The following is an 11,259-nucleotide window of genomic DNA, read 5'->3' on the forward strand; positions in this document are numbered from 1 at the left end:
ATATATGTAACCTAAACATATATAACATAAGCAATAACATATATAACCTAAACATATAACATAAGCAATCATATATATAACCTAAAGAAATTTCCTATTAACTTTATTTAGGTATGATATTATGTATGAATTTAGTGTTTAAAAAATGCTTAAATGGTACTTTTTCTTGAATGTTAGATGCAAGCGATAAAATTTCAGAACTCTCGGTAGTTTAGGGGGAAAAAATACTTATTTTTAACAGATTACTGCGAAAGTTCTGAAAAACCATAAGTTTTATTACACAACAGTAACATCGTAATCTAGACTACGGAACCTTAATAATTATGGATAAATCGTAATAGTTGACACCTCTTTAAATAGAAGAATTAAATAGAAAGTTTCGAAGCATAGAGCTAGTTTTCTTTACCCGAATGTATCTAATATTTATTTCTTAATATTCAAAAAACAAAATCGTTAGAGTTCTTAATTCTTTTTTAAATGTTAGATTTCTTAATTAACATGTTTTATTCAATTAAGATAAAAATCCAAGTGCAATTAAAATAAAAATAAAATTGGAACATAGGCACTTTTGAGTCTCTTCAACGTTTTATGCACGCATTCAAGTTGTTTATACGTAATAAAAATTAGTGTCATAACACTAAAAGCTAAACACTAAAAATATGTTCCGTAAATTGATGTTTTAAAAATATGAGTTTTTAGCCGAAGAAAAATCAATTTTTTTTAAAAGTCAAATAGTTACAAACAAAAAAGCATTATATTTAGGTTAACTTAGGTTAAATATCAAATTACCACTTCTTTCTCCTTTTTGAAATTTTTCGTATATTTGTGCTGAACGGAATTAATAAACTTTCTATTTAAAAATAAGTTTACACAGTTTGGACGAAATATTATCTTCTAATCAGAAGCAGATAATGCACAATTCGCATGCGCAAGCATTTATGTATTTACATTACACAATATTGTAAAAACGCGAATTTCAGACTTAAAAGGATTCAAAATTTAAGTAACCACAGTTTGGCTCTTTCATATCCAGGAAGGAGAAACATTTAATTGAATAATTTATTAAAATTTTCCTACTGAAACTTTCTAAATTAGTAAAATGAGAGCAATATTTTTTTTTTGTCATGAACTGTAATTCTTTTGGTGAGAATTGATTTTTGTATATTCGTTTATTGCAGCAATGTAAATACAAAAATGTAACAATAAAAATGCACTAACGTTCAGATTTTTATGCTCAGATTGCTCGATTATAATTTTTAAATCTAACAAAACAATTTTTACAATTTTCTTACTTCAGATAAATTTGATATGATGTTTATTTCGGTTAAAACATTAAATTAAGTATATTAAATAAAGTAAATTTAAGGTTTTCCTTTTTTTAAAGCTATATTTTAGATGCCTAAAATTTTTAAGTTTAAAAATGAATTTTGAAAGTTGCAAATCATATCAGTTACATTTTGACTTCTTTCTCAGATACTTAAGCATCCTTTGTAAGATATTAATTTTTAGGACATTTTTTAAAAGACAATTTCAATTTAAAACCCTTTCAAGCAGGGATTAGCCATTATTTTAGTGAATAACTCAATTATTTAGAATACTGAGTTCTCTGCAAACATACGTTTTTTTTAAAAAAAAACGTAATCAATATTTTTTTATTTTGTAATATAAAACAAATTTGAAATAATGGGAATTTCGTAGAACTTAGCTGAATCCAGCGATTTCGAAACGATTCAGTTAAATACCAAGTATGACAAATTGAATTCCCATCCAGTATCATATTTAATATTTATGAAATAAGAGTTTTACTATACTTTTTTTTAGAGAAACCCATGTGTTACAAAAACAGGGGAAGAGAAATTGTTTCTTCTCTCAAATAGGAAAATAAGGAATGCTATAAATAAAAAGTTTAAATCGAGTTTGTTTGAGATGAATAACATTTTTCTTCAATTCGAATTTAAGTTTTTAAATACATTTTATTCAATTTGTCATACTTTATTTCTTACCTTGAAAAATTACAGGAGTACAGAAAAGAGTTTTCGAAACCTCTGTATTTTTCGTAAGCATAGAACATATCTACATGCACTTAAAAATGATAAATAGAAAGTTTCTAAACTTAAGGAAGTTATATTTATTGCTCCGGTTTTCAGAAAATTTACTTCCTTGAGAGCAACCAATTTCCTTAATATGTTTTATTTTTTAATAGCATGTGTTAAGTAATGTGAGATATTTATATATATATAAAACAATGTGAGATAATTAAATAAATAAAACAAATATATAATATGAGATATTTATATAAATAAAATAAATGAGGCTTATAACTTTTCTAACCATACACATTATATATTATGCTTGGTTTTAAAACATTGCACAATTTCTTTTAACAAATAAATTGCCTAGTTTTGTTTCAAAATAAATATAACGCTTCCTTAAATTCAAAACAGAAACTTTCCAATTTGGAAAAACAAATGCATTGGAATATAAATTTGGAAAATATTCTATTTTCGCACATTAAGCGAAAAACAAAAAGAAAATAATAGTGATGTAATTTTTTAGGTGAATTAATTCTAGGTAGGTTGGATTGACTTCAAAATCAATTAAAATAAATCAAATGCTATTAAAGTAAACACTCAAAATATTAATAATGAAATTTATTTGAAATTGTTTCTTTCTGAAAGCATCTGTTTTTCCATACATTAAAAATATCGTCAATAATATATAGATATATATAATAGAAGTAAATAGAAAGCTCTAGAATTTCAAATCCATGAATGTATAGCAGAATTCCTTTCGTCTCAATTACATTAAATTACTCAAAAAAAGTATTTTAACAAATACCAATCGAATATGTTTATCTTTGTAAGCAAAGCTGGATAATGAAACAATTCTCCTTTTTCCTACTATTTTCCAGTTATGTAAAACAAATATTTTAAATTCAAATAAAAAAAAACACATGTTAAGTGAGGTGATCCATTTGTGTAACGGAGTGATACTTTGGAATTTTTAGTTGGCCATATTTTGTAATTCAATTAAATCTTAATATCTCAGGAGACGCGGATAAGAAAATTTAAAAATCATCAAAAGAAAAATTCTCTGTCACCAATAAGAGACCGTCCATCTTCGTTTATGTGAAGAAAATGTGAATTTATTGTCGAGATACCTGACGCGTGGGAATTTATTTCAAAAATAATTTTCAATTCCTTAAAAATCATTATTTTAGCATTTTCTTTTGCAGCTACATATTTGAAAACTATTCTTTTAGAATAAGAATTGCAACTAAAATTCTAGTCATTAGCAAAAAATATTAAAGAAAATGCATCGAGGCATGATTAATGCCAAAAATTACGAATATATAAAAGAAGATGGACGTCACTGGGGCACCCGGGTACGTGAAGCCCGTATTTGCTTAACACTACAATTTAAGTGAATGCTGTAACAATTGTAGACCAAAGAGGACAACAGCTTAGGTCCATAAAAGCTGATTCTGAGAAAAATGAATTTTCTAGGCTTGTTAACTTACATGAATAAAATATCTGATTGAAATCAAAAAGATCGAAATATGAAATTAAAAATTTCTTAAAAAATAAAAACTTTTAGGAGATTTTAAATTTTTAAAGTTAATAAAAATAATTTTTAAAAAAAATAGAAATTTTTTGTGCAATTACTTTCGCTTTTAAATGTGATTTTTTGCAACAGAAATACAGATGTACAAAAGCTATTCGAAATATGAATTGTTAAAAAAGTAAAGATTTTCAAATAAAGTAAAAATAAATCAATCCGCATTGTAGGGTAAAGCAAACCCCCTGGGGAAAAAATATGTTTTTGAGAAAGAAAAAAATATTAGCCAAATAAACTACATCTTTTAGTAGAATAACTCTAGAACTCAATAATGAGATTTTGTTTTGAGGATCGATTTCCTGCTTTGAAACTGCGTTTGCTTTATGCTTAATTGCATTGCGTATTCCTTAAACAAACATATAATGAACGGATCATAAATTACAGTCTCATTGGGATTAGACAAACCGAAAACTTTTCTATTTACTTTTTGTTCCTATTTTGGTATATAGTTTCTTTGCCTTCTGAGTTCACAATTACGAAATGTTTCAGTTCACAATCACNTAAACTACATCTTTTAGTAGAATAACTCTAGAACTCAATAATGAGATTTTGTTTTGAGGATCGATTTCCTGTTTTGAAACTGCGTTTGTTTTGTGCTTAATTACATTGCGTATTCCTTAAACAAACATATAATGAACAGATCATAAATTACAGTCTCATTGGGATTAGACAAACCGAAAACTTTTCTATTTACTTATTGTTCCTATTTTGGTATATAGTTTCTTTGCCTTCTGAGTTCACAATTACGAAATGTTTCAGTTCACAATCACCAAGATTTGTAAATAATTCATTAAAATCTATAAAAATAGCTTTGTGAGATGACAAGTCAATTCTGCATGTCGTTTGAAACATAGTGAGAGCAATTCCTTGCTCGCGGAATTTCTCACAAGCTCGTATTTTTAATCAAACATATAGTACAAAGCTCAAATTTTAACTATGGCGCAATTGAGTGAGAAGTAAGCTTTAAACAAAACTAAATAAATAAAAACATTCAAATATAAAGAATTCATTAAAATAAAGATAAAAGGCAATTTTCGATCAGCGGGGTTATTTACCAAAATAATTTTTTAAAACCAAATGTTAAAATCGACAGTAAATTGACTATGCATTTTCAAGAAAATTTCGAGCACTGCACTGATGACAGTAGGAATAATAACCCATTAAATAGCATGTCTAAAAAAGGAATAAAAGGTAAGGTAGGTTAATAACACTCACTTAAAGTCTAGTTATTAGAAATAAGTAAAATCCATGGAGAGAATGATAAAAGGCAATTAAGGGCTAAAGGTAAAGGCGAAAAAAACAAATGATTATAGAAAAAAAAAATCGTAATTTAAAATTTAAAGCAAATCATTTAATGAAAAAAATCAGAATAGCAAAAAAATAATAACGATAAAAAGGAAATCGGGAGATTTAAAGAGGAGTAAAAAACATGTAGAAAGGAGAAAAACATACAAATAAGAGAAAAAACGTGTAAAAGGAAGTAAATGTGCAGGAAAATTGTAAAATATATAATTAAAATTTGAACTCTCCCTACCCATTTTGATATTATGCATTAATTTAAAAGTAACTCAAGAAGTAAAATTTTGTATTTTCGCAAGAATAGAGAGAAAAAAAAAATGCAGAGTGGTGCCTAATGTCCCCACTTATATACTTTATGGGTGTGGTTGGTATATCAATCACAGCCCCTCAACAATGGAATGTTTCAGGTCATATATAAGAAAGCACTACTTTATGAAAGCACCACCGAAGAAACTGTGGTAGCACAGAATTCTTCAATGATGAACTCATGGAGAAGTGAATCCATAAATTTGCCTCTCCGACTTTCCATTGAATGAGGCAATGATGGATATTCCCACTTCCAGACGTTACTCGGAGCATATATGTGGTCACATCAGATACTTCAGCGAAAATACAAAATTGCCATCACTTTTTGGTTTACTTTTGTTTACTTCCTCTTGCAAACAATAACCATGAATTTTAAATTTAATTGGACGGAAATAGAAACAAAAAGGGGAATTTACATTGTATTCAAAGTCTAGATATTTTTTGGGGGTTCATTGAGAAGACCAAGGGACACCATGACTTCATCCATGATCGGAAAACGGAACTTTTCAGGGAAGCATTCTTAATGTCGTGTTAGAAACCCTTTCTTATTTTTCTAGCATTCGAAACAAGCAATCGAACATTCTTATTTTGATTCTTCCTCACACCATCTCCCTTTCATCAGTTTCTGTCAGTTTATTATTTATGCTGACCACTATTTTCATTGCGATTCCNTGAATATCTATCGCAGCCTCTCATCAATGGAATATCACAGATCATACATATGAAAGCACTACTTTATGAAAGCACCATCGAGGAAACTGTGGTAGAGTGTGACACCCTATAAATTTCAGGGTTCTTCAATGATCAATGATGCACTCATGGAGAAGTACGTTCATACATTTGCCTCCCCGACACACCATTGACTGAGGCAATGATGAATATTCCACACGTTACCCGGGGCATATGCAACTGGGAGCATCACATCTGATACGCCCAGGCTACTTTTGCAAATATACAAAATTTGATTTACTTTTTGAGTTACTTCTGTTTACTTCCTTTTGCAAACAGTAACCATGAATTTTAAATTTAATTGCCCGATAAAGAAAACAAAAAAAGGGAATTTGTATTGTATTTAAGGTCTAGATATTTTTTTTTTGAGTTCATTGAGTTGACCAAGAAACTCCATAACTTCATTCATGATGGGGAAAAAATGGAGTTTTTCAGGGGCGCATTCTTAATATTCGTGTTAGAAACCCTTCTTATTTTTTCTAGCATTCGAAACAAGCAATCGAACATTCTTATTTTGATTCTTCCTCACACCATATCCCTTTCATCAGTTTATTATCTATGCTAACCACTATTTTCATTGCGATTCCTAAGCTTTTCACTGATACGCAAATGTGAGGGAGGGTAGGAATTTTCTTTTAAAAAATAGATTGTTGACGCATACCGAGTCTTGCTTATTTAATAATGGGACATTTCATTTATATAACAAGTGTAGAGAATGTGGATTACGTGTCAAGTATGTGTATTAAATTTAATACGTTACCTTACGTATTAAAATTAAACATACTAATTAAATTAAGGTGTCTAGTTATTCTTTCCCAACAATTTTAAGCAATCTTAAAGTTTCCTTCTTTGGTGAAAATTAACCTGATATTGCTTGTAAATACTAAATGGATGCAATTTCAGTACTGCATCTCAGATCTTAAAAATATTTTCCTTGTACTCACAATGTGATTATCACACGGGCTCACGGGCACAAGCCATAACCCCAAGAAAGCATTAAGCATACTAAGTTTATATTTTTTGTATTGTGCACACCTTTTCAGCACAGTCAACAGGTTCAAATAATTCGTTGTCAGAAACTACCTATCCATGTAGGATACATAATTGGTAGTCAGAAACTCCCACATGCTTATGATAGAGAAGGGGTTTAAATAAGCGAGGAAATTTTATACTTGCGATAATGAATATTGAAAGTGAAGATATTTTCCCCTGAATTTTCACCTCAAATTTATAGAATTTCTCTGCGTTTTGTCGGTTTTCTTTGTTCTATTTTACCACAGTCTTAAAAAACAATTTGGTGAGAAATGGTTAAACTCTTATAGATCCAGCTCCCTTATTCCAATTTTTTTCAATCTTGAAATATCATTATATCCTGCAACATCATAAAAAATATTTTAAAATTTTTACCAATTATTATAAATTTAAACAGCGATCTATTACATATCGAACATAAAGTCTGGAATTATATCAAGCTTTAAAATTCTTGCTCTAAGATTACGTAAGCAATCTCAACATGCACGCAGCGTTAGTAGTGATTTTTTTTATTATCTTGTAAGAGAAGGCAAATATCCAAGGCAATAATTGTGCTAAAAATGTCATATTTAATAAAAATATTTGTTGAAAAAAATTCGATATTGATTTTTACTGTTTACTCGTTTGAACTGACGAAAAATGAAAATGGTATTTACGATATTCAGATTAGCACACTCAACAATAAGAGCGAGGCTTGAATGAAGGTCGTAAAAGAATGCAAACCATGGTAAAAGGATTAACTGAACAATAAATATAAGATATCTATTTTCATAACAGCCTTTCAGTGATATTTTCTAGATTCAATGCAAAATGTCTAAAATTGTCCGAGAATTTCAAAATCTTAAATTATCTAAAATTCTGAGAAAAGTATCCATTTTTTGTGTTTATTAAAATATTTCATTGGTAAAAAAAATAGAACATTGTATTTTTGACCATTACAGAAAATTAAAAAAATAAAGAAAATGAACCAACTAAATTAGTATATTTAAAGTTATTTGACCTTGATGATGTGGGGGAAGCGCTCAATCATATTAAACAAAACTTAGACAAATAACCAGATTTATCGAAATATTCAAAATTTCTAGACAAATAAAAAATGACGGGACTGTTTAAAAATTAATTTTATTTAGTTTATATGTCTACAGATTAGTTCCAAATTTTAATTGGATTAGAAGTTTTTGCATTTACGAAGGCAGTAATCCTCTCTCACCCTACTGTACTTATTAGTTTCCTCTTTCCCAAAATGTTTCTTCCCAACATACGAAATTGAAGTTTTGAACAATTCAAGATATACAAAATAATCTGAAATACTTTTTCTTTAGTTTCACTTTGGCATATAATGAAAAATTTATTCCTACTTTTCTGTCAATTCAATGACATAATTTTTTGATTGAAATCAAGTTTAAAGAAGTTTTTTAAAAAAATAGCCTGGTTGAAAATGAATAGTTTTGATCTAGATCAGGGGTTTCCAACTGGCGGCCCGGGGGCAGCATCCGGCCCGCGAAGTTCTCACTTTTTCTCGGACATCTTCGTAAAAAATCTATATGGGCTCACAATACCTTTCTCGTTAATAAAAACCTAATTTCTTCGCTTCTGAGAAATTTAACATACCAACGGTGCAAATAAATTCATTTCTCAGGTTTTGCATCCAAGAAAATATTTATTCAATAATCGTGTATGTTGCTCTTTTTTTGCTTTATTTATTTTTTTTTTTTTGTATTTAGTGAATATAACGTAGCATGTGCGTATCAGAAATTTTCTCGAAGAAATTCTCCGATTTAACTTTTTGAAACCACTCATTTTGGATGAAAATATTTACACACACATTTGTAAATTTGAAATGTAAATATCTATTCTCTAGTGGTTGCAGTAGACAAACTTCAATTTTCTCATTGAATATTGCGTGTGCTACTTTGTAAGTTTTAATACCAACCTTTTCATAGTTTGATATCTTAACAATTAGATATCTGTTGCACATTAATTGTTTAATACATGGGTGCACGTTAAAGTTATTGTAGCCCGAATTTTTATTATTTATTTAATATTTTTGAAAATCTTATTAATAACAATAAAATATTTTTAAAAATCTACTTATTTTAATTTGCAATTCAATACTTTTGTTTTGTACATCTTGGTAAAAATCTGACAGTAATATTTAATGTTCCTTCAAACATAGAAGTTGCGGCCCGCCATTTGATTTTTGTTTTTAATTGTGGCCCCCTGCCTCATGTAAGTTGGAAACCCCTCATCTAGATGCTTATGCTGAGTCCAATGAAAAAAATTAGCATTAAAACACAAATATGGTTGTAAAAAAATGTTCAACTTGGCAGTTTTATGCTGAAACGTTTTATCTTCAAAATAAAATTTCTTTCTATTTCACCCAAGAAGAAAAAAAATCTGCATCACCCGTGACCATTTCTGCTACCATGTTTACCAAAATATAGCTTCTGAAACAATTTTCTTTCTGTCATTGCTGATTTTTTAACGCATATTTGATCATTTATTTTGATTTATTTGAAACAGAAGGTTTCTAAGAACTTCAGTTAAGCTTGTTTCGAGACTTAACGCTTAGTTTTATCTATAATGTAATCCTGAACCGTAGAAAGAAATTAAAATGTGTCTGTTAAGTATCCAAGTATGATTTATCCAAGCTAGTATGGTTTAAGTATGGTTTATCCAAGCTATATTATTTGCTGACCAGTTAATAAGAGCTTCATTTCAAACTAAGGTACGCCAGAAAATCATGCCACTGAAATAATGAAAACAAAAGAATTGGTTGAGACAAGACAAAAGTCCAACTCTCATCTTTTTCTGGAGCTTATACGTGGTAATTCTCTTCAAGTTATTTATTTTTAAAGTTTTTAGGGGGCCATTGGGCAGAAGTCATCAAAAACGCTGCCATAATTTCAGTATAATTGCTGATATGGATATCTCTCCCCTCAACGGACAGCGGTAACTGTTTTTGTCAACAAAGACGCAAGTAGTATTTAGTACTATTACAGGATCTCAAAATCAAAATAATTATGAATAGAAAATTTCAAAAGAGCTGTTTATAATTTTTTTTTGAAAAACAATACTGGTTATCAAAACTATGACTTTCAATACTTAAATTTTTTTTTAAAAAATTATCAGACTTGTGTTAATTCTAAGAAATTTTTTTAAAAAGTAAAATTTTTTTAAAACCAAATACAACTGCAATTTATACTTATAAAATATTTAACTCTCCTCAGTAAAATGTATTCAAAGAAAAGTTACTTTACAAACATTAGATAAATTTCTATTCGCATATCAATAATAACCTATTAATAAAAATAATTAGTTTAATTAACTGGAACAATTACGAAGCTGCATTATTTTCCTACTAATCATGGGAATCATCATTTATGAGGATTGGCCTCTATGATAAAATTTGTAGAAAAATGTCGGAAACTAAGTCGGAAACTAAATTTGACATTTTAAACGCTATTTCAAATATTTTATTTTTTTTATATTTCATTTACAATGTAATTTAAATCAATGACTTTGCATCCTTTTAATTAGTTATTGTTCAATATGACTTCGAAGGTGAATATGAAAATAATATTTTTTACGTTAGTAGTATGAATCATACTTTCGTACAATCGAATTTTACTTGGTGTAATTCGTTGTCATTTGATTTTTTAAATATTTTTCAGGCCAATTTCATAAGAAACAGTAATAATTTGGCAAATATAAAAACCAATTATCTTCTGCTCCAAAATTATTGAAAAATCACAAAATATCTACTTTAGAAAAATAGATGAGCAACCAATCGAAGCTTTAAACTTTTATAATTTTTTTTAGTTCAATTATAAGCTTAGAATAAAAATTATAGTAAAATTTTCTCTTTTTGAGAAAAATCTAACAATTCAAAAAAATTGCAGCTATTTTTATTTTTAAATATCAAAATGGTTTGTATAATCTGCAACGTTGTTTTATTCACTTGACTATCGCATGTAAAATAACAACTTTTCTGAAAACGGATTGCTAGAAAAAAATACATAAAATGAAACTTAAGAAAATTTGGATAAAAAAATGAAAATTTTCTTCAAGGAATTTCGCCTTTTAAAAAAAACAACTACAGGTTTTTTTTGGACCGAATATATGTATGTAACCAGTTCAAAAATATTTTTTATTAATCAAAAAATTCAGAATATATTTGCTTTAAAAATTATGAATCTTAAAAAAAAAAATGAATCTCAAAACAAACTTTTTCTTCAGTAATTAGGTGCCCGGTATAAAGAGTTTCCGAAGATA

Source organism: Parasteatoda tepidariorum, chromosome 4 (assembly GCF_043381705.1).
Source record: "Parasteatoda tepidariorum isolate YZ-2023 chromosome 4, CAS_Ptep_4.0, whole genome shotgun sequence".
NCBI classification, from domain to species: Eukaryota; Metazoa; Arthropoda; class Arachnida; order Araneae; family Theridiidae; genus Parasteatoda; species Parasteatoda tepidariorum.